The sequence below is a fragment of the Eleutherodactylus coqui genome, chromosome 2 (genome assembly GCF_035609145.1).
Source record: "Eleutherodactylus coqui strain aEleCoq1 chromosome 2, aEleCoq1.hap1, whole genome shotgun sequence".
In the NCBI taxonomy this organism is placed as follows: domain Eukaryota; kingdom Metazoa; phylum Chordata; class Amphibia; order Anura; family Eleutherodactylidae; genus Eleutherodactylus; species Eleutherodactylus coqui.
Window position 1 is genome coordinate 324,729,574 of NC_089838.1, and position 27,395 is coordinate 324,756,968.

General features: G+C 40.1%; 48 non-coding genes across 48 annotated transcripts; all 48 read left to right on the plus strand.

The window, feature by feature from the left end:
- The first annotated feature begins 79 nt into the window (after window positions 1-79).
- TRNAS-UGA (transfer RNA serine (anticodon UGA)) lies at window positions 80-161 on the plus strand. The gene has a single exon. It is a non-coding gene; the product is annotated as a tRNA-Ser (tRNA).
- Window positions 162-796: 635 nt separating this feature from the next.
- Window positions 797-878, plus strand: TRNAL-CAA (transfer RNA leucine (anticodon CAA)). Its single transcript has one exon. It is a non-coding gene; the product is annotated as a tRNA-Leu (tRNA).
- A 280-nt stretch (window positions 879-1,158) lies between these two features.
- Window positions 1,159-1,240, plus strand: TRNAS-UGA (transfer RNA serine (anticodon UGA)). Its single transcript has one exon. It is a non-coding gene; the product is annotated as a tRNA-Ser (tRNA).
- A 634-nt stretch (window positions 1,241-1,874) lies between these two features.
- TRNAL-CAA (transfer RNA leucine (anticodon CAA)) lies at window positions 1,875-1,956 on the plus strand. Its single transcript has one exon. It is a non-coding gene; the product is annotated as a tRNA-Leu (tRNA).
- A 280-nt stretch (window positions 1,957-2,236) lies between these two features.
- Window positions 2,237-2,318, plus strand: TRNAS-UGA (transfer RNA serine (anticodon UGA)). Its single transcript has one exon. It is a non-coding gene; the product is annotated as a tRNA-Ser (tRNA).
- Window positions 2,319-3,295: 977 nt separating this feature from the next.
- On the plus strand, window positions 3,296-3,377 carry TRNAS-UGA (transfer RNA serine (anticodon UGA)). Its single transcript has one exon. It is a non-coding gene; the product is annotated as a tRNA-Ser (tRNA).
- Window positions 3,378-4,011: 634 nt separating this feature from the next.
- Window positions 4,012-4,093, plus strand: TRNAS-CGA (transfer RNA serine (anticodon CGA)). The gene has a single exon. It is a non-coding gene; the product is annotated as a tRNA-Ser (tRNA).
- A 281-nt stretch (window positions 4,094-4,374) lies between these two features.
- TRNAS-UGA (transfer RNA serine (anticodon UGA)) lies at window positions 4,375-4,456 on the plus strand. Its single transcript has one exon. It is a non-coding gene; the product is annotated as a tRNA-Ser (tRNA).
- Window positions 4,457-5,090: 634 nt separating this feature from the next.
- On the plus strand, window positions 5,091-5,172 carry TRNAS-CGA (transfer RNA serine (anticodon CGA)). The gene has a single exon. It is a non-coding gene; the product is annotated as a tRNA-Ser (tRNA).
- Window positions 5,173-5,452: 280 nt separating this feature from the next.
- Window positions 5,453-5,534, plus strand: TRNAS-UGA (transfer RNA serine (anticodon UGA)). The gene has a single exon. It is a non-coding gene; the product is annotated as a tRNA-Ser (tRNA).
- Window positions 5,535-6,168: 634 nt separating this feature from the next.
- Window positions 6,169-6,250, plus strand: TRNAS-CGA (transfer RNA serine (anticodon CGA)). The gene has a single exon. It is a non-coding gene; the product is annotated as a tRNA-Ser (tRNA).
- Window positions 6,251-6,529: 279 nt separating this feature from the next.
- Window positions 6,530-6,611, plus strand: TRNAS-UGA (transfer RNA serine (anticodon UGA)). The gene has a single exon. It is a non-coding gene; the product is annotated as a tRNA-Ser (tRNA).
- Window positions 6,612-7,429: 818 nt separating this feature from the next.
- On the plus strand, window positions 7,430-7,511 carry TRNAL-CAA (transfer RNA leucine (anticodon CAA)). The gene has a single exon. It is a non-coding gene; the product is annotated as a tRNA-Leu (tRNA).
- Window positions 7,512-7,791: 280 nt separating this feature from the next.
- On the plus strand, window positions 7,792-7,860 carry TRNAS-UGA (transfer RNA serine (anticodon UGA)). The gene has a single exon. It is a non-coding gene; the product is annotated as a tRNA-Ser (tRNA).
- A 634-nt stretch (window positions 7,861-8,494) lies between these two features.
- Window positions 8,495-8,576, plus strand: TRNAS-CGA (transfer RNA serine (anticodon CGA)). Its single transcript has one exon. It is a non-coding gene; the product is annotated as a tRNA-Ser (tRNA).
- A 279-nt stretch (window positions 8,577-8,855) lies between these two features.
- TRNAS-UGA (transfer RNA serine (anticodon UGA)) lies at window positions 8,856-8,937 on the plus strand. The gene has a single exon. It is a non-coding gene; the product is annotated as a tRNA-Ser (tRNA).
- Window positions 8,938-9,571: 634 nt separating this feature from the next.
- TRNAS-CGA (transfer RNA serine (anticodon CGA)) lies at window positions 9,572-9,653 on the plus strand. Its single transcript has one exon. It is a non-coding gene; the product is annotated as a tRNA-Ser (tRNA).
- A 279-nt stretch (window positions 9,654-9,932) lies between these two features.
- TRNAS-UGA (transfer RNA serine (anticodon UGA)) lies at window positions 9,933-10,014 on the plus strand. Its single transcript has one exon. It is a non-coding gene; the product is annotated as a tRNA-Ser (tRNA).
- A 634-nt stretch (window positions 10,015-10,648) lies between these two features.
- On the plus strand, window positions 10,649-10,730 carry TRNAS-CGA (transfer RNA serine (anticodon CGA)). The gene has a single exon. It is a non-coding gene; the product is annotated as a tRNA-Ser (tRNA).
- A 280-nt stretch (window positions 10,731-11,010) lies between these two features.
- Window positions 11,011-11,092, plus strand: TRNAS-UGA (transfer RNA serine (anticodon UGA)). Its single transcript has one exon. It is a non-coding gene; the product is annotated as a tRNA-Ser (tRNA).
- Window positions 11,093-11,726: 634 nt separating this feature from the next.
- On the plus strand, window positions 11,727-11,808 carry TRNAS-CGA (transfer RNA serine (anticodon CGA)). The gene has a single exon. It is a non-coding gene; the product is annotated as a tRNA-Ser (tRNA).
- A 279-nt stretch (window positions 11,809-12,087) lies between these two features.
- TRNAS-UGA (transfer RNA serine (anticodon UGA)) lies at window positions 12,088-12,169 on the plus strand. Its single transcript has one exon. It is a non-coding gene; the product is annotated as a tRNA-Ser (tRNA).
- An 818-nt stretch (window positions 12,170-12,987) lies between these two features.
- Window positions 12,988-13,069, plus strand: TRNAL-CAA (transfer RNA leucine (anticodon CAA)). The gene has a single exon. It is a non-coding gene; the product is annotated as a tRNA-Leu (tRNA).
- Window positions 13,070-13,349: 280 nt separating this feature from the next.
- On the plus strand, window positions 13,350-13,418 carry TRNAS-UGA (transfer RNA serine (anticodon UGA)). Its single transcript has one exon. It is a non-coding gene; the product is annotated as a tRNA-Ser (tRNA).
- A 634-nt stretch (window positions 13,419-14,052) lies between these two features.
- Window positions 14,053-14,134, plus strand: TRNAS-CGA (transfer RNA serine (anticodon CGA)). The gene has a single exon. It is a non-coding gene; the product is annotated as a tRNA-Ser (tRNA).
- Window positions 14,135-14,413: 279 nt separating this feature from the next.
- On the plus strand, window positions 14,414-14,495 carry TRNAS-UGA (transfer RNA serine (anticodon UGA)). The gene has a single exon. It is a non-coding gene; the product is annotated as a tRNA-Ser (tRNA).
- A 634-nt stretch (window positions 14,496-15,129) lies between these two features.
- TRNAS-CGA (transfer RNA serine (anticodon CGA)) lies at window positions 15,130-15,211 on the plus strand. The gene has a single exon. It is a non-coding gene; the product is annotated as a tRNA-Ser (tRNA).
- A 279-nt stretch (window positions 15,212-15,490) lies between these two features.
- On the plus strand, window positions 15,491-15,572 carry TRNAS-UGA (transfer RNA serine (anticodon UGA)). The gene has a single exon. It is a non-coding gene; the product is annotated as a tRNA-Ser (tRNA).
- A 634-nt stretch (window positions 15,573-16,206) lies between these two features.
- On the plus strand, window positions 16,207-16,288 carry TRNAS-UGA (transfer RNA serine (anticodon UGA)). Its single transcript has one exon. It is a non-coding gene; the product is annotated as a tRNA-Ser (tRNA).
- A 634-nt stretch (window positions 16,289-16,922) lies between these two features.
- On the plus strand, window positions 16,923-17,004 carry TRNAS-CGA (transfer RNA serine (anticodon CGA)). Its single transcript has one exon. It is a non-coding gene; the product is annotated as a tRNA-Ser (tRNA).
- A 279-nt stretch (window positions 17,005-17,283) lies between these two features.
- Window positions 17,284-17,365, plus strand: TRNAS-UGA (transfer RNA serine (anticodon UGA)). Its single transcript has one exon. It is a non-coding gene; the product is annotated as a tRNA-Ser (tRNA).
- A 634-nt stretch (window positions 17,366-17,999) lies between these two features.
- On the plus strand, window positions 18,000-18,081 carry TRNAS-UGA (transfer RNA serine (anticodon UGA)). Its single transcript has one exon. It is a non-coding gene; the product is annotated as a tRNA-Ser (tRNA).
- A 634-nt stretch (window positions 18,082-18,715) lies between these two features.
- TRNAS-CGA (transfer RNA serine (anticodon CGA)) lies at window positions 18,716-18,797 on the plus strand. Its single transcript has one exon. It is a non-coding gene; the product is annotated as a tRNA-Ser (tRNA).
- A 279-nt stretch (window positions 18,798-19,076) lies between these two features.
- TRNAS-UGA (transfer RNA serine (anticodon UGA)) lies at window positions 19,077-19,158 on the plus strand. The gene has a single exon. It is a non-coding gene; the product is annotated as a tRNA-Ser (tRNA).
- Window positions 19,159-19,976: 818 nt separating this feature from the next.
- TRNAL-CAA (transfer RNA leucine (anticodon CAA)) lies at window positions 19,977-20,058 on the plus strand. The gene has a single exon. It is a non-coding gene; the product is annotated as a tRNA-Leu (tRNA).
- Window positions 20,059-20,338: 280 nt separating this feature from the next.
- Window positions 20,339-20,407, plus strand: TRNAS-UGA (transfer RNA serine (anticodon UGA)). Its single transcript has one exon. It is a non-coding gene; the product is annotated as a tRNA-Ser (tRNA).
- Window positions 20,408-21,041: 634 nt separating this feature from the next.
- TRNAS-CGA (transfer RNA serine (anticodon CGA)) lies at window positions 21,042-21,123 on the plus strand. Its single transcript has one exon. It is a non-coding gene; the product is annotated as a tRNA-Ser (tRNA).
- A 279-nt stretch (window positions 21,124-21,402) lies between these two features.
- TRNAS-UGA (transfer RNA serine (anticodon UGA)) lies at window positions 21,403-21,484 on the plus strand. Its single transcript has one exon. It is a non-coding gene; the product is annotated as a tRNA-Ser (tRNA).
- A 634-nt stretch (window positions 21,485-22,118) lies between these two features.
- TRNAS-CGA (transfer RNA serine (anticodon CGA)) lies at window positions 22,119-22,200 on the plus strand. The gene has a single exon. It is a non-coding gene; the product is annotated as a tRNA-Ser (tRNA).
- A 279-nt stretch (window positions 22,201-22,479) lies between these two features.
- Window positions 22,480-22,561, plus strand: TRNAS-UGA (transfer RNA serine (anticodon UGA)). The gene has a single exon. It is a non-coding gene; the product is annotated as a tRNA-Ser (tRNA).
- Window positions 22,562-23,195: 634 nt separating this feature from the next.
- On the plus strand, window positions 23,196-23,277 carry TRNAS-UGA (transfer RNA serine (anticodon UGA)). Its single transcript has one exon. It is a non-coding gene; the product is annotated as a tRNA-Ser (tRNA).
- A 634-nt stretch (window positions 23,278-23,911) lies between these two features.
- On the plus strand, window positions 23,912-23,993 carry TRNAS-CGA (transfer RNA serine (anticodon CGA)). Its single transcript has one exon. It is a non-coding gene; the product is annotated as a tRNA-Ser (tRNA).
- A 279-nt stretch (window positions 23,994-24,272) lies between these two features.
- On the plus strand, window positions 24,273-24,354 carry TRNAS-UGA (transfer RNA serine (anticodon UGA)). The gene has a single exon. It is a non-coding gene; the product is annotated as a tRNA-Ser (tRNA).
- Window positions 24,355-24,988: 634 nt separating this feature from the next.
- TRNAS-UGA (transfer RNA serine (anticodon UGA)) lies at window positions 24,989-25,070 on the plus strand. The gene has a single exon. It is a non-coding gene; the product is annotated as a tRNA-Ser (tRNA).
- Window positions 25,071-25,350: 280 nt separating this feature from the next.
- TRNAS-UGA (transfer RNA serine (anticodon UGA)) lies at window positions 25,351-25,432 on the plus strand. The gene has a single exon. It is a non-coding gene; the product is annotated as a tRNA-Ser (tRNA).
- Window positions 25,433-26,066: 634 nt separating this feature from the next.
- Window positions 26,067-26,148, plus strand: TRNAS-CGA (transfer RNA serine (anticodon CGA)). Its single transcript has one exon. It is a non-coding gene; the product is annotated as a tRNA-Ser (tRNA).
- Window positions 26,149-26,428: 280 nt separating this feature from the next.
- TRNAS-UGA (transfer RNA serine (anticodon UGA)) lies at window positions 26,429-26,510 on the plus strand. The gene has a single exon. It is a non-coding gene; the product is annotated as a tRNA-Ser (tRNA).
- Window positions 26,511-27,144: 634 nt separating this feature from the next.
- TRNAS-CGA (transfer RNA serine (anticodon CGA)) lies at window positions 27,145-27,226 on the plus strand. The gene has a single exon. It is a non-coding gene; the product is annotated as a tRNA-Ser (tRNA).
- The last annotated feature ends 169 nt before the right edge of the window (window positions 27,227-27,395 follow it).

The window sequence follows — 27,395 nt, forward strand, 5'->3', positions numbered from 1 at the left end:
TACTGATTTGAACTTTTTTCATGTCAAACCCCCAAACCTGCTGTTTCCCCAAAAAATCCAACAAACAGGTGGAAATGCAGCTGTGATGGCCGAGTGGTTAAGGCGTTGGACTTGAAATCCAATAGGGTTTCCCCGCACAGGTTCAAATCCTGTTCACAGCGGAATCTTTTATACACCTTAAAGAGAAGTCAGAGAAATAATTGCATTCGCTCTAAATTAAAAGGACATTCGAAAGCTTTGACACATACACATTTTCAATGGAGACTATTATCTCTATAAAGATAAGGTTCGGGCAATGAAAACTACGATTTTAAGAGCGTTGGGAAAAAGCATTGATAGAAATCAAGCGGTTTATCTTATTGATTTAGGTTTTTTTCATATCGTAGTGTCAATTGTTAAAAAAGTGCTTCTCCTTACTTCCCAAAGCCTTACTTCTTCTCATGAACCTCACACCACACCTGTCTCTGTCTGTAAAACAATAGCCTTAAGCAAGAGGCCTATCTCATGACCGTGTGTTGAAGAAAAGGTTAAGACACAGTTAGGGCTACTCCTGAGTTCAGAGACGTCGCTCAACTGTATTCTCCAAAACACACCTCATTAGTTTTCCAAAACCGTCTTCCTTCTCATGAACCTTACATCACACCTGTCTCTGTCTGTAAGTCAACAGTCATACGCAAGAGGACTTTCTCATGACTTTGTGTGGCAAAAAAGGGCTAGACACACTTAGGGCAGTGCTTTATTTCAATCTGTCCAACGATACTATCCAAAAGGCACCCGATGAGTGGAGATAAAATGGGCTGTGATGGCCGAGAGGTTAAGGCGTTGGACTCAAAATCCAATGGGGTCTCCCCGCATAGGTTCAAATCCTGTTCACAGCGGAATGTTTTATACGCTCTGAGAGAAGAGAAGTCCTTTCAGAGAAATAATTGCTCTAAATTTAAAAGAGATTCCAAACCTCTACCACACACACATTCACAATGGAGACTATAATCTCCATAAAGGTAAGGTCTAGCCAATGAAAACTAAAGTTTTAAGAATGTGGGGAAAAAAAGCTTTGAAAGAAATCAAGCAGTTTAACCTACTGATTTGAACTTTTTTCATGTCAAACCCCCAAACCTGCTGTTTCCCCAAAAAATCCAACAAACAGGTGGAAATGCAGCTGTGATGGCCGAGTGGTTAAGGCGTTGGACTTGAAATCCAATGGGGTTTCCCCGCACAGGTTCAAATCCTGTTCACAGCGGAATCTTTTATACACCTTAAAGAGAAGTCAGAGAAATAATTGCATTCGCTCTAAATTAAAAGGACATTCGAAAGCTTTGACACATACACATTTTCAATGGAGACTATTATCTCTATAAAGATAAGGTTCGGGCAATGAAAACTACGATTTTAAGAGCGTTGGGAAAAAGCATTGATAGAAATCAAGCGGTTTATCTTATTGATTTAGGTTTTTTTCATATCGTAGTGTCAATTGTTAAAAAAGTGCTTCTCCTTACTTCCCAAAGCCTTACTTCTTCTCATGAACCTCACACCACACCTGTCTCTGTCTGTAAAACAATACCTTAAGCAAGAGGCCTATCTCATGACCGTGTGTTGAAGAAAAAGTTAAGACACAGTTTGGGCTACTCCTGAGTTCAGAGACGTCGCTCAACTGTATTCTCCAAAACACACCTCATTAGTTTTCCAAAACCGTCTTCCTTCTCATGAACCTTACATCACACCTGTCTCTGTCTGTAAGTCAACACTCATACGCAAGAGGACTTTCTCATGACTTTGTGTGGCAAAAAAGGGCTAGACACACTTAGGGCAGTGCTTTATTTCAATCTGTCCAACGATACTATCCAAAAGGCACCCGATGAGTGGAGATAAAATGGGCTGTGATGGCCGAGAGGTTAAGGCGTTGGACTCAAAATCCAATGGGGTCTCCCCGCATAGGTTCAAATCCTGTTCACAGCGGAATGTTTTATACGCTCTGAGAGAAGAGAAGTCCTTTCAGAGAAATAATTGCTCTAAATTTAAAAGAGATTCCAAACCTCTACCACACACACATTCACAATGGAGACTATAATCTCCATAAAGGTAAGGTCTAGCCAATGAAAACTAAAGTTTTAAGAATGTGGGGAAAAAAAGCTTTGAAAGAAATCAAGCAGTTTAACCTACTGATTTGAACTTTTTTCATGTCAAACCCCCAAACCTGCTGTTTCCCCAAAAAATCCAACAAACAGGTGGAAATGCAGCTGTGATGGCCGAGTGGTTAAGGCGTTGGACTTGAAATCCAATAGGGTTTCCCCGCACAGGTTCAAATCCTGTTCACAGCGGAATCTTTTATACACCTTAAAGAGAAGTCAGAGAAATAATTGCATTCGCTCTAAATTAAAAGGACATTCGAAAGCTTTGACACATACACATTTTCAATGGAGACTATTATCTCTATAAAGATAAGGTTCGGGCAATGAAAACTACGATTTTAAGAGCGTTGGGAAAAAGCATTGATAGAAATCAAGCGGTTTATCTTATTGATTTAGGTTTTTTTCATATCGTAGTGTCAATTGTTAAAAAAGTGCTTCTCCTTACTTCCCAAAGCCTTACTTCTTCTCATGAACCTCACACCACACCTGTCTCTGTCTGTAAAACAATAGCCTTAAGCAAGAGGCCTATCTCATGACCGTGTGTTGAAGAAAAGGTTAAGACACAGTTAGGGCTACTCCTGAGTTCAGAGACGTCGCTCAACTGTATTCTCCAAAACACACCTCATTAGTTTTCCAAAACCGTCTTCCTTCTCATGAACCTTACATCACACCTGTCTCTGTCTGTAAGTCAACAGTCATACGCAAGAGGACTTTCTCATGACTTTGTGTGGCAAAAAAGGGCTAGACACACTTAGGGCAGTGCTTTATTTCAATCTGTCCAACGATACTATCCAAAAGGCACCTGATGAGTGGAGATAAAATGGGCTGTGATAGCTCGAAATCCAATGGGATCTCCCCGCATAGGTTCAAATCCTGTTCACAGCGGAATGTTTTATACGCTCTGAGAGAAGAGAAGTCCTTTCAGAGAAATAATTGCTCTAAATTTAAAAGAGATTCCAATTCTCTACCACACACACATTCACAATGGAGACTATAATCTCCATAAAGGTAAGGTCTAGCCAATGAAAACTAAAGTTTTAAGAATGTGGGGAAAAAAAAGCTTTGAAAGAAATCAAGCAGTTTAACCTACTGATTTGAACTTTTTTCATGTCAAACCCCCAAACCTGCTGTTTCCCCAAAAAATCCAACAAACAGGTGGAAATGCAGCTGTGATGGCCGAGTGGTTAAGGCGTTGGACTTGAAATCCAATGGGGTTTCCCTGCACAGGTTCAAATCCTGTTCACAGCGGAATCTTTTATACGCCTTAAAGAGAAGTCAGAGAAATAATTGCATTCACTCTAAATTAAAAGGACATTCGAAAGCTTTGACACATACACATTTTCAATGGAGACTATTATCTCTATAAAGATAAGGTTCGGACAATGAAAACTAAGATTTTAAGAGCGTTGGGAAAAAGCATTGATAGAAATCAAGCGGTTTATCTTATTGATTTAAGTTTTTTTCATATCGTAGTGTCAATTGTTAAAAAAGGGCTTCTCCTTACTTCCCAAAGCCTTACTTCTTCTCATGAACCTCACACCACACCTGTCTCTGTCTGTAAAACGATACCTTAAGCAAGAGGCCTATCTCATGACCGTGTGTTGAAGAAAAAGTTAAGACACAGTTAGGGCTACTCCTGAGTTCAGAGACGTCGCTCAACTGTATTCTCCAAAACACACCTCATTAGTTTTCCAAAACCGTCTTTCTTCTCATGAACCTTACATCACACCTGTCTCTGTCTGTAAGTCAACACTCATACGCAAGAGGACTTTCTCATGACTTTGTGTGGCAAAAAAGGGCTAGACACACTTAGGGCAGTGCTTTATTTCAATCTGTCCAACGATACTATCCAAAAGGCACCCGATGAGTGGAGATAAAATGGGCTGTGATGGCCGAGAGGTTAAGGCGTTGGACTCGAAATCCAATGGGATCTCCCCGCATAGGTTCAAATCCTGTTCACAGCGGAATGTTTTATACGCTCTGAGAGAAGAGAAGTCCTTTCAGAGAAATAATTGCTCTAAATTTAAAAGAGATTCCAAACCTCTACCACACACACATTCACAATGGAGACTATAATCTCCATAAAGGTAAGGTCTAGCCAATGAAAACTAAAGTTTTAAGAATGTGGGGAAAAAAAAGCTTTGAAAGAAATCAAGCAGTTTAACCTACTGATTTGAACTCTTTTCATGTCAAACCCCCAAACCTGCTGTTTCCCCAAAAAATCCAACAAACAGGTGGAAATGCAGCTGTGATGGCCGAGTGGTTAAGGCGTTGGACTTGAAATCCAATGGGGTTTCCCCGCACAGGTTCAAATCCTGTTCACAGCGGAATCTTTTATACACCTTAAAGAGAAGTCAGAGAAATAATTGCATTCGCTCTAAATTAAAAGGACATTCGAAAGCTTTGACACATACACATTTTCAATGGAGACTATTATCTCTATAAAGATAAGGTTCGGACAATGAAAACTAAGATTTTAAGAGCGTTGGGAAAAAGCATTGATAGAAATCAAGCGGTTTATCTTATTGATTTAAGTTTTTTTCATATCGTAGTGTCAATTGTTAAAAAAGGGCTTCTCCTTACTTCCCAAAGCCTTACTTCTTCTCATGAACCTCACACCACACCTGTCTCTGTCTGTAAAATGATACCTTAAGCAAGAGGCCTATCTCATGACCGTGTGTTGAAGAAAAAGTTAAGACACAGTTAGGGCTACTCCTGAGTTCAGAGACGTCGCTCAACTGTATTCTCCAAAACACACCTCATTAGTTGTCCAAAACCGTCTTCCTTCTCATGAACCTTACATCACACCTGTCTCTGTCTGTAAGTCAACACTCATACGCAAGAGGACTTTCTCATGACTTTGTGTGGCAAAAAAGGGCTAGACATACTTAGGGCAGTGCTTTATTTCAATCTGTCCAACGATACTATCCAAAAGGCACCCGATGAGTGGAGATAAAATGGGCTGTGATGGCCGAGAGGTTAAGGCGTTGGACTCGAAATCCAATGGGGTCTCCCCGCATAGGTTCAAATCCTGTTCACAGCGGAATGTTTTATACGCTCTGAGAGAAGAGAAGTCCTTTCAGAGAAATAATTGCTCTAAATTTAAAAGAGATTCCAAACCTCTACCACACACACATTCACAATGGAGACTATAATCTCCATAAAGGTAAGGTCTAGCCAATGAAAACTAAAGTTTTAAGAATGTGGGGAAAAAAAGCTTTGAAAGAAATCAAGCAGTTTAACCTACTGATTTGAACTTTTTTCATGTCAAACCCCCAAACCTGCTGTTTCCCCAAAAAATCCAACAAACAGGTGGAAATGCAGCTGTGATGGCCGAGTGGTTAAGGCGTTGGACTTGAAATCCAATGGGGTTTCCCCGCACAGGTTCAAATCCTGTTCACAGCGGAATCTTTTATACACCTTAAAGAGAAGTCAGAGAAATAATTGCATTCGCTCTAAATTAAAAGGACATTCGAAAGCTTTGACACATACACATTTTCAATGGAGACTATTATCTCTATAAAGATAAGGTTCGGACAATGAAAACTAAGATTTTAAGAGCGTTGGGAAAAAGCATTGATAGAAATCAAGCGGTTTATCTTATTGATTTAAGTTTTTTTCATATCGTAGTGTCAATTATTAAAAAAGTGCTTCTCCTTACTTCCCAAAGCCTTACTTCTTCTCATGAACCTCACACCACACCTGTCTCTGTCTGTAAAACAATACCTTAAGCAAGAGGCCTATCTCATGACCGTGTGTTGAAGAAAAAGTTAAGACACAGTTAGGGCTACTCCTGAGTTCAGAGACGTCGCTCAACTGTATTCTCCAAAACACACCTCATTAGTTTTCCAAAACCGTCTTCCTTCTCATGAACCTTACATCACACCTGTCTCTGTCTGTAAGTCAACACTCACACGCAAGAGGACTTTCTCATGACTTTGTGTGGCAAAAAAGGGCTAGACACACTTAGGGCAGTGCTTTATTTCAATCTGTCCAACGATACTATCCAAAAGGCACCCGATGAGTGGAGATAAAATGGGCTGTGATGGCCAAGAGGTTAAGGCGTTGGACTCGAAATCCAATGGGGTCTCCCCGCATAGGTTCAAATCCTGTTCACAGCGGAATGTTTTATACGCTGTGAGAGAAGAGAAGTCCTTTCAGAGAAATAATTGCTCTAAATTTAAAAGAGATTCCAAACCTCTACCACACACACATTCACAATGGAGACTATAATCTCCATAAAGGTAAGGTCTAGCCAATGAAAACTAAAGTTTTAAGAATGTGGGGAAAAAAGCTTTGAAAGAAATCAAGCAGTTTAACCTACTGATTTGAACTTTTTTCATGTCAAACCCCCAAACCTGCTGTTTCCCCAAAAAATCCAACAAACAGGTGGAAATGCAGCTGTGATGGCCGAGTGGTTAAGGCGTTGGACTTGAAATCCAATGGGGTTTCCCCGCATAGGTCCAAATCCTGTTCACAGCGGAATCTTTTATACACCTTAAAGAGAAGTCAGAGAAATAATTGCATTCGCTCTAAATTAAAAGGACATTCGAAAGCTTTGACACATACACATTTTCAATGGAGACTATTATCTCTATAAAGATAAGGTTCGGACAATGAAAACTAAGATTTTAAGAGCGTTGGGAAAAAGCATTGATAGAAATCAAGCGGTTTATCTTATTGATTTAAGTTTTTTTCATATCGTAGTGTCAATTGTTAAAAAAGTGCTTCTCCTTACTTCCCAAAGCCTTACTTCTTCTCATGAACCTCACACCACACCTGTCTCTGTCTGTAAAACAATACCTTAAGCAAGAGGCCTATCTCATGACCGTGTGTTGAAGAAAAAGTTAAGACACAGTTTGGGCTACTCCTGAGTTCAGAGACGTCGCTCAACTGTATTCTCCAAAACACACCTCATTAGTTTTCCAAAACCGTCTTCCTTCTCATGAACCTCACACCACACCTGTCTCTGTCTGTAAAACGATACCTTAAGCAAGAGGCCTATCTCATGACCGTGTGTTGAAGAAAAAGTTAAGACACAGTTAGGGCTACTCCTGAGTTCAGAGACGTCGCTCAACTGTATTCTCCAAAACACACCTCATTAGTTTTCCAAAACCGTCTTTCTTCTCATGAACCTTACATCACACCTGTCTCTGTCTGTAAGTCAACACTCATACGCAAGAGGACTTTCTCATGACTTTGTGTGGCAAAAAAGGGCTAGACTCACTTAGGGCAGTGCTTTATTTCAATCTGTCCAACGATACTATCCAAAAGGCACCCGATGAGTGGAGATAAAATGGGCTGTGATGGCCGAGAGGTTAAGGCGTTGGACTCAAAATCCAATGGGGTCTCCCCGCATAGGTTCAAATCCTGTTCACAGCGGAATGTTTTATACGCTCTGAGAGAAGAGAAGTCCTTTCAGAGAAATAATTGCTCTAAATTTAAAAGAGATTCCAAACCTCTACCACACACACATTCACAATGGAGACTATAATCTCCATAAAGGTAAGGTCTAGCCAATGAAAACTAAAGTTTTAAGAATGTGGGGAAAAAAAGCTTTGAAAGAAATCAAGCAGTTTAACCTACTGATTTGAACTTTTTTCATGTCAAACCCCCAAACCTGCTGTTTCCCCAAAAAATCCAACAAACAGGTGGAAATGCAGCTGTGATGGCCGAGTGGTTAAGGCGTTGGACTTGAAATCCAATGGGGGTTCAAATCCTGTTCACAGCGGAATCTTTTATACACCTTAAAGAGAAGTCAGAGAAATAATTGCATTCGCTCTAAATTAAAAGGACATTCGAAAGCTTTGACACATACACATTTTCAATGGAGACTATTATCTCTATAAAGATAAGGTTCGGACAATGAAAACTAAGATTTTAAGAGCGTTGGGAAAAAGCATTGATAGAAATCAAGCGGTTTATCTTATTGATTTAAGTTTTTTTCATATCGTAGTGTCAATTGTTAAAAAAGTGCTTCTCCTTACTTCCCAAAGCCTTACTTCTTCTCATGAACCTCACACCACACCTGTCTCTGTCTGTAAAACAATACCTTAAGCAAGAGGCCTATCTCATGACCGTGTGTTGAAGAAAAAGTTAAGACACAGTTTGGGCTACTCCTGAGTTCAGAGACGTCGCTCAACTGTATTCTCCAAAACACACCTCATTAGTTTTCCAAAACCGTCTTCCTTCTCATGAACCTTACATCACACCTGTCTCTGTCTGTAAGTCAACACTCATACGCAAGAGGACTTTCTCATGACTTTGTGTGGCAAAAAAGGGCTAGACACACTTAGGGCAGTGCTTTATTTCAATCTGTCCAACGATACTATCCAAAAGGCACCCGATGAGTGGAGATAAAATGGGCTGTGATGGCCGAGAGGTTAAGGCGTTGGACTCGAAATCCAATGGGGTCTCCCCGCATAGGTTCAAATCCTGTTCACAGCGGAATGTTTTATACGCTGTGAGAGAAGAGAAGTCCTTTCAGAGAAATAATTGCTCTAAATTTAAAAGAGATTCCAAACCTCTACCACACACACATTCACAATGGAGACTATAATCTCCATAAAGGTAAGGTCTAGCCAATGAAAACTAAAGTTTTAAGAATGTGGGGAAAAAAGCTTTGAAAGAAATCAAGCAGTTTAACCTACTGATTTGAACTTTTTTCATGTCAAACCCCCAAACCTGCTGTTTCCCCAAAAAATCCAACAAACAGGTGGAAATGCAGCTGTGATGGCCGAGTGGTTAAGGCGTTGGACTTGAAATCCAATGGGGTTTCCCCGCACAGGTCCAAATCCTGTTCACAGCGGAATCTTTTATACACCTTAAAGAGAAGTCAGAGAAATAATTGCATTCGCTCTAAATTAAAAGGACATTCGAAAGCTTTGACACATACACATTTTCAATGGAGACTATTATCTCTATAAAGATAAGGTTCGGACAATGAAAACTAAGATTTTAAGAGCGTTGGGAAAAAGCATTGATAGAAATCAAGCGGTTTATCTTATTGATTTAAGTTTTTTTCATATCGTAGTGTCAATTGTTAAAAAAGTGCTTCTCCTTACTTCCCAAAGCCTTACTTCTTCTCATGAACCTCACACCACACCTGTCTCTGTCTGTAAAACAATACCTTAAGCAAGAGGCCTATCTCATGACCGTGTGTTGAAGAAAAAGTTAAGACACAGTTTGGGCTACTCCTGAGTTCAGAGACGTCGCTCAACTGTATTCTCCAAAACACACCTCATTAGTTTTCCAAAACCGTCTTCCTTCTCATGAACCTTACATCACACCTGTCTCTGTCTGTAAGTCAACACTCATACGCAAGAGGACTTTCTCATGACTTTGTGTGGCAAAAAAGGGCTAGACACACTTAGGGCAGTGCTTTATTTCAATCTGTCCAACGATACTATCCAAAAGGCACCCGATGAGTGGAGATAAAATCGGCTGTGATGGCCGAGAGGTTAAGGCGTTGGACTCGAAATCCAATGGGGTCTCCCCGCATAGGTTCAAATCCTGTTCACAGCGGAATGTTTTATACGCTGTGAGAGAAGAGAAGTCCTTTCAGAGAAATAATTGCTCTAAATTTAAAAGAGATTCCAAACCTCTACCACACACACATTCACAATGGAGACTATAATCTCCATAAAGGTAAGGTCTAGCCAATGAAAACTAAAGTTTTAAGAATGTGGGGAAAAAAGCTTTGAAAGAAATCAAGCAGTTTAACCTACTGATTTGAACTTTTTTCATGTCAAACCCCCAAACCTGCTGTTTCCCCAAAAAATCCAACAAACAGGTGGAAATGCAGCTGTGATGGCCGAGTGGTTAAGGCGTTGGACTTGAAATCCAATGGGGTTTCCCCGCACAGGTCCAAATCCTGTTCACAGCGGAATCTTTTATACACCTTAAAGAGAAGTCAGAGAAATAATTGCATTCGCTCTAAATTAAAAGGACATTCGAAAGCTTTGACACATACACATTTTCAATGGAGACTATTATCTCTATAAAGATAAGGTTCGGACAATGAAAACTAAGATTTTAAGAGCGTTGGGAAAAAGCATTGATAGAAATCAAGCGGTTTATCTTATTGATTTAAGTTTTTTTCATATCGTAGTGTCAATTGTTAAAAAAGGGCTTCTCCTTACTTCCCAAAGCCTTACTTCTTCTCATGAACCTCACACCACACCTGTCTCTGTCTGTAAAATGATACCTTAAGCAAGAGGCCTATCTCATGACCGTGTGTTGAAGAAAAAGTTAAGACACAGTTAGGGCTACTCCTGAGTTCAGAGACGTCGCTCAACTGTATTCTCCAAAACACACCTCATTAGTTGTCCAAAACCGTCTTCCTTCTCATGAACCTTACATCACACCTGTCTCTGTCTGTAAGTCAACACTCATACGCAAGAGGACTTTCTCATGACTTTGTGTGGCAAAAAAGGGCTAGACATACTTAGGGCAGTGCTTTATTTCAATCTGTCCAACGATACTATCCAAAAGGCACCCGATGAGTGGAGATAAAATGGGCTGTGATGGCCGAGAGGTTAAGGCGTTGGACTCGAAATCCAATGGGGTCTCCCCGCATAGGTTCAAATCCTGTTCACAGCGGAATGTTTTATACGCTCTGAGAGAAGAGAAGTCCTTTCAGAGAAATAATTGCTCTAAATTTAAAAGAGATTCCAAACCTCTACCACACACACATTCACAATGGAGACTATAATCTCCATAAAGGTAAGGTCTAGCCAATGAAAACTAAAGTTTTAAGAATGTGGGGAAAAAAAGCTTTGAAAGAAATCAAGCAGTTTAACCTACTGATTTGAACTTTTTTCATGTCAAACCCCCAAACCTCCTGTTTCCCCAAAAAATCCAACAAACAGGTGGAAATGCAGCTGTGATGGCCGAGTGGTTAAGGCGTTGGACTTGAAATCCAATGGGGTTTCCCCGCACAGGTTCAAATCCTGTTCACAGCGGAATCTTTTATACACCTTAAAGAGAAGTCAGAGAAATAATTGCATTCGCTCTAAATTAAAAGGACATTCGAAAGCTTTGACACATACACATTTTCAATGGAGACTATTATCTCTATAAAGATAAGGTTCGGACAATGAAAACTAAGATTTTAAGAGCGTTGGGAAAAAGCATTGATAGAAATCAAGCGGTTTATCTTATTGATTTAAGTTTTTTTCATATCGTAGTGTCAATTATTAAAAAAGTGCTTCTCCTTACTTCCCAAAGCCTTACTTCTTCTCATGAACCTCACACCACACCTGTCTCTGTCTGTAAAACAATACCTTAAGCAAGAGGCCTATCTCATGACCGTGTGTTGAAGAAAAAGTTAAGACACAGTTAGGGCTACTCCTGAGTTCAGAGACGTCGCTCAACTGTATTCTCCAAAACACACCTCATTAGTTTTCCAAAACCGTCTTCCTTCTCATGAACCTTACATCACACCTGTCTCTGTCTGTAAGTCAACACTCACACGCAAGAGGACTTTCTCATGACTTTGTGTGGCAAAAAAGGGCTAGACACACTTAGGGCAGTGCTTTATTTCAATCTGTCCAACGATACTATCCAAAAGGCACCCGATGAGTGGAGATAAAATGGGCTGTGATGGCCAAGAGGTTAAGGCGTTGGACTCGAAATCCAATGGGGTCTCCCCGCATAGGTTCAAATCCTGTTCACAGCGGAATGTTTTATACGCTGTGAGAGAAGAGAAGTCCTTTCAGAGAAATAATTGCTCTAAATTTAAAAGAGATTCCAAACCTCTACCACACACACATTCACAATGGAGACTATAATCTCCATAAAGGTAAGGTCTAGCCAATGAAAACTAAAGTTTTAAGAATGTGGGGAAAAAAGCTTTGAAAGAAATCAAGCAGTTTAACCTACTGATTTGAACTTTTTTCATGTCAAACCCCCAAACCTGCTGTTTCCCCAAAAAATCCAACAAACAGGTGGAAATGCAGCTGTGATGGCCGAGTGGTTAAGGCGTTGGACTTGAAATCCAATGGGGTTTCCCCGCATAGGTCCAAATCCTGTTCACAGCGGAATCTTTTATACACCTTAAAGAGAAGTCAGAGAAATAATTGCATTCGCTCTAAATTAAAAGGACATTCGAAAGCTTTGACACATACACATTTTCAATGGAGACTATTATCTCTATAAAGATAAGGTTCGGACAATGAAAACTAAGATTTTAAGAGCGTTGGGAAAAAGCATTGATAGAAATCAAGCGGTTTATCTTATTGATTTAAGTTTTTTTCATATCGTAGTGTCAATTGTTAAAAAAGTGCTTCTCCTTACTTCCCAAAGCCTTACTTCTTCTCATGAACCTCACACCACACCTGTCTCTGTCTGTAAAACAATACCTTAAGCAAGAGGCCTATCTCATGACCGTGTGTTGAAGAAAAAGTTAAGACACAGTTTGGGCTACTCCTGAGTTCAGAGACGTCGCTCAACTGTATTCTCCAAAACACACCTCATTAGTTTTCCAAAACCGTCTTCCTTCTCATGAACCTCACACCACACCTGTCTCTGTCTGTAAAACGATACCTTAAGCAAGAGGCCTATCTCATGACCGTGTGTTGAAGAAAAAGTTAAGACACAGTTAGGGCTACTCCTGAGTTCAGAGACGTCGCTCAACTGTATTCTCCAAAACACACCTCATTAGTTTTCCAAAACCGTCTTTCTTCTCATGAACCTTACATCACACCTGTCTCTGTCTGTAAGTCAACACTCATACGCAAGAGGACTTTCTCATGACTTTGTGTGGCAAAAAAGGGCTAGACTCACTTAGGGCAGTGCTTTATTTCAATCTGTCCAACGATACTATCCAAAAGGCACCCGATGAGTGGAGATAAAATGGGCTGTGATGGCCGAGAGGTTAAGGCGTTGGACTCAAAATCCAATGGGGTCTCCCCGCATAGGTTCAAATCCTGTTCACAGCGGAATGTTTTATACGCTCTGAGAGAAGAGAAGTCCTTTCAGAGAAATAATTGCTCTAAATTTAAAAGAGATTCCAAACCTCTACCACACACACATTCACAATGGAGACTATAATCTCCATAAAGGTAAGGTCTAGCCAATGAAAACTAAAGTTTTAAGAATGTGGGGAAAAAAAGCTTTGAAAGAAATCAAGCAGTTTAACCTACTGATTTGAACTTTTTTCATGTCAAACCCCCAAACCTGCTGTTTCCCCAAAAAATCCAACAAACAGGTGGAAATGCAGCTGTGATGGCCGAGTGGTTAAGGCGTTGGACTTGAAATCCAATGGGGGTTCAAATCCTGTTCACAGCGGAATCTTTTATACACCTTAAAGAGAAGTCAGAGAAATAATTGCATTCGCTCTAAATTAAAAGGACATTCGAAAGCTTTGACACATACACATTTTCAATGGAGACTATTATCTCTATAAAGATAAGGTTCGGACAATGAAAACTAAGATTTTAAGAGCGTTGGGAAAAAGCATTGATAGAAATCAAGCGGTTTATCTTATTGATTTAAGTTTTTTTCATATCGTAGTGTCAATTGTTAAAAAAGTGCTTCTCCTTACTTCCCAAAGCCTTACTTCTTCTCATGAACCTCACACCACACCTGTCTCTGTCTGTAAAACAATACCTTAAGCAAGAGGCCTATCTCATGACCGTGTGTTGAAGAAAAAGTTAAGACACAGTTTGGGCTACTCCTGAGTTCAGAGACGTCGCTCAACTGTATTCTCCAAAACACACCTCATTAGTTTTCCAAAACCGTCTTCCTTCTCATGAACCTTACATCACACCTGTCTCTGTCTGTAAGTCAACACTCATACGCAAGAGGACTTTCTCATGACTTTGTGTGGCAAAAAAGGGCTAGACACACTTAGGGCAGTGCTTTATTTCAATCTGTCCAACGATACTATCCAAAAGGCACCCGATGAGTGGAGATAAAATGGGCTGTGATGGCCGAGAGGTTAAGGCGTTGGACTCGAAATCCAATGGGGTCTCCCCGCATAGGTTCAAATCCTGTTCACAGCGGAATGTTTTATACGCTGTGAGAGAAGAGAAGTCCTTTCAGAGAAATAATTGCTCTAAATTTAAAAGAGATTCCAAACCTCTACCACACACACATTCACAATGGAGACTATAATCTCCATAAAGGTAAGGTCTAGCCAATGAAAACTAAAGTTTTAAGAATGTGGGGAAAAAAGCTTTGAAAGAAATCAAGCAGTTTAACCTACTGATTTGAACTTTTTTCATGTCAAACCCCCAAACCTGCTGTTTCCCCAAAAAATCCAACAAACAGGTGGAAATGCAGCTGTGATGGCCGAGTGGTTAAGGCGTTGGACTTGAAATCCAATGGGGTTTCCCCGCACAGGTCCAAATCCTGTTCACAGCGGAATCTTTTATACACCTTAAAGAGAAGTCAGAGAAATAATTGCATTCGCTCTAAATTAAAAGGACATTCGAAAGCTTTGACACATACACATTTTCAATGGAGACTATTATCTCTATAAAGATAAGGTTCGGACAATGAAAACTAAGATTTTAAGAGCGTTGGGAAAAAGCATTGATAGAAATCAAGCGGTTTATCTTATTGATTTAAGTTTTTTTCATATCGTAGTGTCAATTGTTAAAAAAGTGCTTCTCCTTACTTCCCAAAGCCTTACTTCTTCTCATGAACCTCACACCACACCTGTCTCTGTCTGTAAAACAATACCTTAAGCAAGAGGCCTATCTCATGACCGTGTGTTGAAGAAAAAGTTAAGACACAGTTTGGGCTACTCCTGAGTTCAGAGACGTCGCTCAACTGTATTCTCCAAAACACACCTCATTAGTTTTCCAAAACCGTCTTCCTTCTCATGAACCTTACATCACACCTGTCTCTGTCTGTAAGTCAACACTCATACGCAAGAGGACTTTCTCATGACTTTGTGTGGCAAAAAAGGGCTAGACACACTTAGGGCAGTGCTTTATTTCAATCTGTCCAACGATACTATCCAAAAGGCACCCGATGAGTGGAGATAAAATCGGCTGTGATGGCCGAGAGGTTAAGGCGTTGGACTCGAAATCCAATGGGGTCTCCCCGCATAGGTTCAAATCCTGTTCACAGCGGAATGTTTTATACGCTGTGAGAGAAGAGAAGTCCTTTCAGAGAAATAATTGCTCTAAATTTAAAAGAGATTCCAAACCTCTACCACACACACATTCACAATGGAGACTATAATCTCCATAAAGGTAAGGTCTAGCCAATGAAAACTAAAGTTTTAAGAATGTGGGGAAAAAAGCTTTGAAAGAAATCAAGCAGTTTAACCTACTGATTTGAACTTTTTTCATGTCAAACCCCCAAACCTGCTGTTTCCCCAAAAAATCCAACAAACAGGTGGAAATGCAGCTGTGATGGCCGAGTGGTTAAGGCGTTGGACTTGAAATCCAATGGGGTTTCCCCGCACAGGTCCAAATCCTGTTCACAGCGGAATCTTTTATACACCTTAAAGAGAAGTCAGAGAAATAATTGCATTCGCTCTAAATTAAAAGGACATTCGAAAGCTTTGACACATACACATTTTCAATGGAGACTATTATCTCTATAAAGATAAGGTTCGGACAATGAAAACTAAGATTTTAAGAGCGTTGGGAAAAAGCATTGATAGAAATCAAGCGGTTTATCTTATTGATTTAAGTTTTTTTCATATCGTAGTGTCAATTGTTAAAAAAGTGCTTCTCCTTACTTCCCAAAGCCTTACTTCTTCTCATGAACCTCACACCACACCTGTCTCTGTCTGTAAAACAATACCTTAAGCAAGAGGCCTATCTCATGACCGTGTGTTGAAGAAAAAGTTAAGACACAGTTTGGGCTACTCCTGAGTTCAGAGACGTCGCTCAACTGTATTCTCCAAAACACACCTCATTAGTTTTCCAAAACCGTCTTCCTTCTCATGAACCTTACATCACACCTGTCTCTGTCTGTAAGTCAACACTCATACGCAAGAGGACTTTCTCATGACTTTGTGTGGCAAAAAAGGGCTAGACATACTTAGGGCAGTGCTTTATTTCAATCTGTCCAACGATACTATCCAAAAGGCACCCGATGAGTGGAGATAAAATGGGCTGTGATGGCCGAGTGGTTAAGGCGTTGGACTTGAAATCCAATGGGGTTTCCCCGCACAGGTTCAAATCCTGTTCACAGCGGAATCTTTTATACACCTTAAAGAGAAGTCAGAGAAATAATTGCATTCGCTCTAAATTAAAAGGACATTCGAAAGCTTTGACACATACACATTTTCAATGGAGACTATTATCTCTATAAAGATAAGGTTCGGACAATGAAAACTAAGATTTTAAGAGCGTTGGGAAAAAGCATTGATAGAAATCAAGCGGTTTATCTTATTGATTTAAGTTTTTTTCATATCGTAGTGTCAATTATTAAAAAAGTGCTTCTCCTTACTTCCCAAAGCCTTACTTCTTCTCATGAACCTCACACCACACCTGTCTCTGTCTGTAAAACAATACCTTAAGCAAGAGGCCTATCTCATGACCGTGTGTTGAAGAAAAAGTTAAGACACAGTTTGGGCTACTCCTGAGTTCAGAGACGTCGCTCAACTGTATTCTCCAAAACACACCTCATTAGTTTTCCAAAACCGTCTTCCTTCTCATGAACCTTACATCACACCTGTCTCTGTCTGTAAGTCAACACTCATACGCAAGAGGACTTTCTCATGACTTTGTGTGGCAAAAAAGGGCTAGACACACTTAGGGCAGTGCTTTATTTCAATCTGTCCAACGATACTATCCAAAAGGCACCCGATGAGTGGAGATAAAATGGGCTGTGATGGCCGAGAGGTTAAGGCGTTAGACTCGAAATCCAATGGGGTCTCCCCGCATAGGTTCAAACCCTGTTCACAGCGGAATGTTTTATACGCTGTGAGAGAAGAGAAGTCCTTTCAGAGAAATAATTGCTCTAAATTTAAAAGAGATTCCAAACCTCTACCACACACACATTCACAATGGAGACTATAATCTCCATAAAGGTAAGGTCTAGCCAATGAAAACTAAAGTTTTAAGAATGTGGGGAAAAAAGCTTTGAAAGAAATCAAGCAGTTTAACCTACTGATTTGAACTTTTTTCATGTCAAACCCCCAAACCTGCTGTTTCCCCAAAAAATCCAACAAACAGGTGGAAATGCAGCTGTGATGGCCGAGTGGTTAAGGCGTTGGACTTGAAATCCAATGGGGTTTCCCCGCACAGGTCCAAATCCTGTTCACAGCGGAGTCTTTTATACACCTTAAAGAGAAGTCAGAGAAATAATTGCATTCGCTCTAAATTAAAAGGACATTCGAAAGCTTTGACACATACACATTTTCAATGGAGACTATTATCTCTATAAAGATAAGGTTCGGACAATGAAAACTAAGATTTTAAGAGCGTTGGGAAAAAGCATTGATAGAAATCAAGCGGTTTATCTTATTGATTTAAGTTTTTTTCATATCGTAGTGTCAATTGTTAAAAAAGTGCTTCTCCTTACTTCCCAAAGCCTTACTTCTTCTCATGAACCTCACACCACACCTGTCTCTGTCTGTAAAACAATACCTTAAGCAAGAGGCCTATCTCATGACCGTGTGTTGAAGAAAAAGTTAAGACACAGTTTGGGCTACTCCTGAGTTCAGAGACGTCGCTCAACTGTATTCTCCAAAACACACCTCATTAGTTTTCCAAAACCGTCTTCCTTCTCATGAACCTTACATCACACCTGTCTCTGTCTGTAAGTCAACACTCATACGCAAGAGGACTTTCTCATGACTTTGTGTGGCAAAAAAGGGCTAGACATACTTAGGGCAGTGCTTTATTTCAATCTGTCCAACGATACTATCCAAAAGGCACCCGATGAGTGGAGATAAAATGGGCTGTGATGGCCGAGTGGTTAAGGCGTTGGACTTGAAATCCAATGGGGTTTCCCCGCACAGGTTCAAATCCTGTTCACAGCGGAATCTTTTATACACCTTAAAGAGAAGTCAGAGAAATAATTGCATTCGCTCTAAATTAAAAGGACATTCGAAAGCTTTGACACATACACATTTTCAATGGAGACTATTATCTCTATAAAGATAAGGTTCGGACAATGAAAACTAAGATTTTAAGAGCGTTGGGAAAAAGCATTGATAGAAATCAAGCGGTTTATCTTATTGATTTAAGTTTTTTTCATATCGTAGTGTCAATTATTAAAAAAGTGCTTCTCCTTACTTCCCAAAGCCTTACTTCTTCTCATGAACCTCACACCACACCTGTCTCTGTCTGTAAAACAATACCTTAAGCAAGAGGCCTATCTCATGACCGTGTGTTGAAGAAAAAGTTAAGACACAGTTAGGGCTACTCCTGAGTTCAGAGACGTCGCTCAACTGTATTCTCCAAAACACACCTCATTAGTTTTCCAAAACCGTCTTCCTTCTCATGAACCTTACATCACACCTGTCTCTGTCTGTAAGTCAACACTCACACGCAAGAGGACTTTCTCATGACTTTGTGTGGCAAAAAAGGGCTAGACACACTTAGGGCAGTGCTTTATTTCAATCTGTCCAACGATACTATCCAAAAGGCACCCGATGAGTGGAGATAAAATGGGCTGTGATGGCCGAGAGGTTAAGGCGTTGGTCTCGAAATCCAATGGGGTCTCCCCGCATAGGTTCAAATCCTGTTCACAGCGGAATGTTTTATACGCTCTGAGAGAAGAGAAGTCCTTTCAGAGAAATAATTGCTCTAAATTTAAAAGAGATTCCAAACCTCTACCACACACACATTCACAATGGAGACTATAATCTCCATAAAGGTAAGGTCTAGCCAATGAAAACTAAAGTTTTAAGAATGTGGGGAAAAAAGCTTTGAAAGAAATCAAGCAGTTTAACCTACTGATTTGAACTTTTTTCATGTCAAACCCCCAAACCTGCTGTTTCCCCAAAAAATCCAACAAACAGGTGGAAATGCAGCTGTGATGGCCGAGTGGTTAAGGCGTTGGACTTGAAATCCAATGGGGTTTCCCCGCATAGGTCCAAATCCTGTTCACAGCGGAATCTTTTATACACCTTAAAGAGAAGTCAGAGAAATAATTGCATTCGCTCTAAATTAAAAGGACATTCGAAAGCTTTGACACATACACATTTTCAATGGAGACTATTATCTCTATAAAGATAAGGTTCGGACAATGAAAACTAAGATTTTAAGAGCGTTGGGAAAAAGCATTGATAGAAATCAAGCGGTTTATCTTATTGATTTAAGTTTTTTTCATATCGTAGTGTCAATTGTTAAAAAAGTGCTTCTCCTTACTTCCCAAAGCCTTACTTCTTCTCATGAACCTCACACCACACCTGTCTCTGTCTGTAAAACAATACCTTAAGCAAGAGGCCTATCTCATGACCGTGTGTTGAAGAAAAAGTTAAGACACAGTTTGGGCTACTCCTGAGTTCAGAGACGTCGCTCAACTGTATTCTCCAAAACACACCTCATTAGTTTTCCAAAACCGTCTTCCTTCTCATGAACCTCACACCACACCTGTCTCTGTCTGTAAAACGATACCTTAAGCAAGAGGCCTATCTCATGACCGTGTGTTGAAGAAAAAGTTAAGACACAGTTAGGGCTACTCCTGAGTTCAGAGACGTCGCTCAACTGTATTCTCCAAAACACACCTCATTAGTTTTCCAAAACCGTCTTTCTTCTCATGAACCTTACATCACACCTGTCTCTGTCTGTAAGTCAACACTCATACGCAAGAGGACTTTCTCATGACTTTGTGTGGCAAAAAAGGGCTAGACACACTTAGGGCAGTGCTTTATTTCAATCTGTCCAACGATACTATCCAAAAGGCACCCGATGAGTGGAGATAAAATGGGCTGTGATGGCCGAGAGGTTAAGGCGTTGGACTCAAAATCCAATGGGGTCTCCCCGCATAGGTTCAAATCCTGTTCACAGCGGAATGTTTTATACGCTCTGAGAGAAGAGAAGTCCTTTCAGAGAAATAATTGCTCTAAATTTAAAAGAGATTCCAAACCTCTACCACACACACATTCACAATGGAGACTATAATCTCCATAAAGGTAAGGTCTAGCCAATGAAAACTAAAGTTTTAAGAATGTGGGGAAAAAAAGCTTTGAAAGAAATCAAGCAGTTTAACCTACTGATTTGAACTTTTTTCATGTCAAACCCCCAAACCTGCTGTTTCCCCAAAAAATCCAACAAACAGGTGGAAATGCAGCTGTGATGGCCGAGTGGTTAAGGCGTTGGACTTGAAATCCAATGGGGGTTCAAATCCTGTTCACAGCGGAATCTTTTATACACCTTAAAGAGAAGTCAGAGAAATAATTGCATTCGCTCTAAATTAAAAGGACATTCGAAAGCTTTGACACATACACATTTTCAATGGAGACTATTATCTCTATAAAGATAAGGTTCGGACAATGAAAACTAAGATTTTAAGAGCGTTGGGAAAAAGCATTGATAGAAATCAAGCGGTTTATCTTATTGATTTAAGTTTTTTTCATATCGTAGTGTCAATTGTTAAAAAAGTGCTTCTCCTTACTTCCCAAAGCCTTACTTCTTCTCATGAACCTCACACCACACCTGTCTCTGTCTGTAAAACAATACCTTAAGCAAGAGGCCTATCTCATGACCGTGTGTTGAAGAAAAAGTTAAGACACAGTTAGGGCTACTCCTGAGTTCAGAGACGTCGCTCAACTGTATTCTCCAAAACACACCTCATTAGTTTTCCAAAACCGTCTTCCTTCTCATGAACCTTACATCACACCTGTCTCTGTCTGTAAGTCAACACTCATACGCAAGAGGACTTTCTCATGACTTTGTGTGGCAAAAAAGGGCTAGACACACTTAGGGCAGTGCTTTATTTCAATCTGTCCAACGATACTATCCAAAAGGCACCCGATGAGTGGAGATAAAATGGGCTGTGATGGCCGAGAGGTTAAGGCGTTGGACTCGAAATCCAATGGGGTCTCCCCGCATAGGTTCAAATCCTGTTCACAGCGGAATGTTTTATACGCTCTGAGAGAAGAGAAGTCCTTTCAGAGAAATAATTGCTCTAAATTTAAAAGAGATTCCAAACCTCTACCACACACACATTCACAATGGAGACTATAATCTCCATAAAGGTAAGGTCTAGCCAATGAAAACTAAAGTTTTAAGAATGTGGGGAAAAAAGCTTTGAAAGAAATCAAGCAGTTTAACCTACTGATTTGAACTTTTTTCATGTCAAACCCCCAAACCTGCTGTTTCCCCAAAAAATCCAACAAACAGGTGGAAATGCAGCTGTGATGGCCGAGTGGTTAAGGCGTTGGACTTGAAATCCAATGGGGTTTCCCCGCATAGGTCCAAATCCTGTTCACAGCGGAATCTTTTATACACCTTAAAGAGAAGTCAGAGAAATAATTGCATTCGCTCTAAATAAAAAGGACATTCGAAAGCTTTGACACATACACATTTTCAATGGAGACTATTATCTCTATAAAGATAAGGTTCGGACAATGAAAACTAAGATTTTAAGAGCGTTGGGAAAAAGCATTGATAGAAATCAAGCGGTTTATCTTATTGATTTAAGTTTTTTTCATATCGTAGTGTCAATTGTTAAAAAAGTGCTTCTCCTTACTTCCCAAAGCCTTACTTCTTCTCATGAACCTCACACCTCACCTGTCTCTGTCTGTAAAACAATACCTTAAGCAAGAGGCCTATCTCATGACCGTGTGTTGAAGAAAAAGTTAAGACACAGTTTGGGCTACTCCTGAGTTCAGAGACGTCGCTCAACTGTATTCTCCAAAACACACCTCATTAGTTTTCCAAAACCGTCTTCCTTCTCATGAACCTTACATCACACCTGTCTCTGTCTGTAAGTCAACACTCATACGCAAGAGGACTTTCTCATGACTTTGTGTGGCAAAAAAGGGCTAGACACACTTAGGGCAGTGCTTTATTTCAATCTGTCCAACGATACTATCCAAAAGGCACCCGATGAGTGGAGATAAAATCGGCTGTGATGGCCGAGAGGTTAAGGCGTTGGACTCGAAATCCAATGGGGTCTCCCCGCATAGGTTCAAATCCTGTTCACAGCGGAATGTTTTATACGCTGTGAGAGAAGAGAAGTCCTTTCAGAGAAATAATTGCTCTAAATTTAAAAGAGATTCCAAACCTCTACCACACACACATTCACAATGGAGACTATAATCTCCATAAAGGTAAGGTCTAGCCAATGAAAACTAAAGTTTTAAGAATGTGGGGAAAAAAGCTTTGAAAGAAATCAAGCAGTTTAACCTACTGATTTGAACTTTTTTCATGTCAAACCCCCAAACCTGCTGTTTCCCCAAAAAATCCAACAAACAGGTGGAAATGCAGCTGTGATGGCCGAGTGGTTAAGGCGTTGGACTTGAAATCCAATGGGGTTTCCCCGCACAGGTCCAAATCCTGTTCACAGCGGAATCTTTTATACACCTTAAAGAGAAGTCAGAGAAATAATTGCATTCGCTCTAAATTAAAAGGACATTCGAAAGCTTTGACACATACACATTTTCAATGGAGACTATTATCTCTATAAAGATAAGGTTCGGACAATGAAAACTAAGATTTTAAGAGCGTTGGGAAAAAGCATTGATAGAAATCAAGCGGTTTATCTTATTGATTTAAGTTTTTTTCATATCGTAGTGTCAATTGTTAAAAAAGTGCTTCTCCTTACTTCCCAAAGCCTTACTTCTTCTCATGAACCTCACACCACACCTGTCTCTGTCTGTAAAACAATACCTTAAGCAAGAGGCCTATCTCATGACCGTGTGTTGAAGAAAAAGTTAAGACACAGTTTGGGCTACTCCTGAGTTCAGAGACGTCGCTCAACTGTATTCTCCAAAACACACCTCATTAGTTTTCCAAAACCGTCTTCCTTCTCATGAACCTTACATCACACCTGTCTCTGTCTGTAAGTCAACACTCATACGCAAGAGGACTTTCTCATGACTTTGTGTGGCAAAAAAGGGCTAGACATACTTAGGGCAGTGCTTTATTTCAATCTGTCCAACGATACTATCCAAAAGGCACCCGATGAGTGGAGATAAAATGGGCTGTGATGGCCGAGTGGTTAAGGCGTTGGACTTGAAATCCAATGGGGTTTCCCCGCACAGGTTCAAATCCTGTTCACAGCGGAATCTTTTATACACCTTAAAGAGAAGTCAGAGAAATAATTGCATTCGCTCTAAATTAAAAGGACATTCGAAAGCTTTGACACATACACATTTTCAATGGAGACTATTATCTCTATAAAGATAAGGTTCGGACAATGAAAACTAAGATTTTAAGAGCGTTGGGAAAAAGCATTGATAGAAATCAAGCGGTTTATCTTATTGATTTAAGTTTTTTTCATATCGTAGTGTCAATTATTAAAAAAGTGCTTCTCCTTACTTCCCAAAGCCTTACTTCTTCTCATGAACCTCACACCACACCTGTCTCTGTCTGTAAAACAATACCTTAAGCAAGAGGCCTATCTCATGACCGTGTGTTGAAGAAAAAGTTAAGACACAGTTAGGGCTACTCCTGAGTTCAGAGACGTCGCTCAACTGTATTCTCCAAAACACACCTCATTAGTTTTCCAAAACCGTCTTCCTTCTCATGAACCTTACATCACACCTGTCTCTGTCTGTAAGTCAACACTCACACGCAAGAGGACTTTCTCATGACTTTGTGTGGCAAAAAAGGGCTAGACACACTTAGGGCAGTGCTTTATTTCAATCTGTCCAACGATACTATCCAAAAGGCACCCGATGAGTGGAGATAAAATGGGCTGTGATGGCCGAGAGGTTAAGGCGTTGGACTCGAAATCCAATGGGGTCTCCCCGCATAGGTTCAAATCCTGTTCACAGCGGAATGTTTTATACGCTGTGAGAGAAGAGAAGTCCTTTCAGAGAAATAATTGCTCTAAATTTAAAAGAGATTCCAAACCTCTACCACACACACATTCACAATGGAGACTGTAATCTCCATAAAGGTAAGGTCTAGCCAATGAAAACTAAAGTTTTAAGAATGTGGGGAAAAAAGCTTTGAAAGAAATCAAGCAGTTTAACCTACTGATTTGAACTTTTTTCATGTCAAACCCCCAAACCTGCTGTTTCCCCAAAAAATCCAACAAACAGGTGGAAATGCAGCTGTGATGGCCGAGTGGTTAAGGCGTTGGACTTGAAATCCAATGGGGTTTCCCCGCACAGGTCCAAATCCTGTTCACAGCGGAATCTTTTATACACCTTAAAGAGAAGTCAGAGAAATAATTGCATTCGCTCTAAATTAAAAGGACATTCGAAAGCTTTGACACATACACATTTTCAATGGAGACTATTATCTCTATAAAGATAAGGTTCGGACAATGAAAACTAAGATTTTAAGAGCGTTGGGAAAAAGCATTGATAGAAATCAAGCGGTTTATCTTATTGATTTAAGTTTTTTTCATATCGTAGTGTCAATTGTTAAAAAAGTGCTTCTCCTTACTTCCCAAAGCCTTACTTCTTCTCATGAACCTCACACCACACCTGTCTCTGTCTGTAAAACAATACCTTAAGCAAGAGGCCTATCTCATGACCGTGTGTTGAAGAAAAAGTTAAGACACAGTTTGGGCTACTCCTGAGTTCAGAGACGTCGCTCAACTGTATTCTCCAAAACACACCTCATTAGTTTTCCAAAACCGTCTTCCTTCTCATGAACCTTACATCACACCTGTCTCTGTCTGTAAGTCAACACTCATACGCAAGAGGACTTTCTCATGACTTTGTGTGGCAAAAAAGGGCTAGACATACTTAGGGCAGTGCTTTATTTCAATCTGTCCAACGATACTATCCAAAAGGCACCCGATGAGTGGAGATAAAATGGGCTGTGATGGCCGAGAGGTTAAGGCGTTGGACTTGAAATCCAATGGGGTCTCCCCGCATAGGTTCAAATCCTGTTCACAGCGGAATGTTTTATACGCTCTGAGAGAAGAGAAGTCCTTTCAGAGAAATAATTGCTCTAAATTTAAAAGAGATTCCAAACCTCTACCACACACACATTCACAATGGAGACTATAATCTCCATAAAGGTAAGGTCTAGCCAATGAAAACTAAAGTTTTAAGAATGTGGGGAAAAAAAGCTTTGAAAGAAATCAAGCAGTTTAACCTACTGATTTGAACTTTTTTCATGTCAAACCCCCAAACCTGCTGTTTCCCCAAAAAATCCAACAAACAGGTGGAAATGCAGCTGTGATGGCCGAGTGGTTAAGGCGTTGGACTTGAAATCCAATGGGGTTTCCCCGCACAGGTTCAAATCCTGTTCACAGCGGAATCTTTTATACACCTTAAAGAGAAGTCAGAGAAATAATTGCATTCGCTCTAAATTAAAAGGACATTCGAAAGCTTTGACACATACACATTTTCAATGGAGACTATTATCTCTATAAAGATAAGGTTCGGACAATGAAAACTAAGATTTTAAGAGCGTTGGGAAAAAGCATTGATAGAAATCAAGCGGTTTATCTTATTGATTTAAGTTTTTTTCATATCGTAGTGTCAATTATTAAAAAAGTGCTTCTCCTTACTTCCCAAAGCCTTACTTCTTCTCATGAACCTCACACCACACCTGTCTCTGTCTGTAAAACAATACCTTAAGCAAGAGGCCTATCTCATGACCGTGTGTTGAAGAAAAAGTTAAGACACAGTTAGGGCTACTCCTGAGTTCAGAGACGTCGCTCAACTGTATTCTCCAAAACACACCTCATTAGTTTTTCAAAACCGTCTTCCTTCTCATGAACCTTACATCACACCTGTCTCTGTCTGTAAGTCAACACTCACACGCAAGAGGACTTTCTCATGACTTTGTGTGGCAAAAAAGGGCTAGACACACTTAGGGCAGTGCTTTATTTCAATCTGTCCAACGATACTATCCAAAAGGCACCCGATGAGTGGAGATAAAATGGGCTGTGATGGCCGAGAGGTTAAGGCGTTGGACTCGAAATCCAATGGGGTCTCCCCGCATAGGTTCAAATCCTGTTCACAGCGGAATGTTTTATACGCTCTGAGAGAAGAGAAGTCCTTTCAGAGAAATAATTGCTCTAAATTTAAAAGAGATTCCAAAGCTCTACCACACACACATTCACAATGGAGACTATAATCTCCATAAAGGTAAGGTCTAGCCAATGAAAACTAAAGTTTTAAGAATGTGGGGAAAAAAAGCTTTGAAAGAAATCAAGCAGTTTAACCTACTGATTTGAACTTTTTTCATGTCAAACCCCCAAACCTGCTGTTTCCCCCAAAAATCCAACAAACAGGTGGAAATGCAGCTGTGATGGCCGAGTGGTTAAGGCGTTGGACTTGAAATCCAATGGGGTTTCCCCGCACAGGTTCAAATCCTGTTCACAGCGGAATCTTTTATACACCTTAAAGAGAAGTCAGAGAAATAATTGCATTCGCTCTAAATTAAAAGGACATTCGAAAGCTTTGACACATACACATTTTCAATGGAGACTATTATCTCTATAAAGATAAGGTTCGGACAATGAAAACTAAGATTTTAAGAGCGTTGGGAAAAAGCATTGATAGAAATCAAGCGGTTTATCTTATTGATTTAAGTTTTTTTCATATCGTAGTGTCAATTATTAAAAAAGTGCTTCTCCTTACTTCCCAAAGCCTTACTTCTTCTCATGAACCTCACACCACACCTGTCTCTGTCTGTAAAACAATACCTTAAGCAAGAGGCCTATCTCATGACCGTGTGTTGAAGAAAAAGTTAAGACACAGTTAGGGCTACTCCTGAGTTCAGAGACGTCGCTCAACTGTATTCTCCAAAACACACCTCATTAGTTTTCCAAAACCGTCTTCCTTCTCATGAACCTTACATCACACCTGTCTCTGTCTGTAAGTCAACACTCACACGCAAGAGGACTTTCTCATGACTTTGTGTGGCAAAAAAGGGCTAGACACACTTAGGGCAGTGCTTTATTTCAATCTGTCCAACGATACTATCCAAAAGGCACCCGATGAGTGGAGATAAAATGGGCTGTGATGGCCGAGAGGTTAAGGCGTTGGACTCGAAATCCAATGGGGTCTCCCCGCATAGGTTCAAATCCTGTTCACAGCGGAATGTTTTATACGCTCTGAGAGAAGAGAAGTCCTTTCAGAGAAATAATTGCTCTAAATTTAAAAGAGATTCCAAAGCTCTACCACACACACATTCACAATGGAGACTATAATCTCCATAAAGGTAAGGTCAAGCCAATGAAAACTAAAGTTTTAAGAATGTGGGGAAA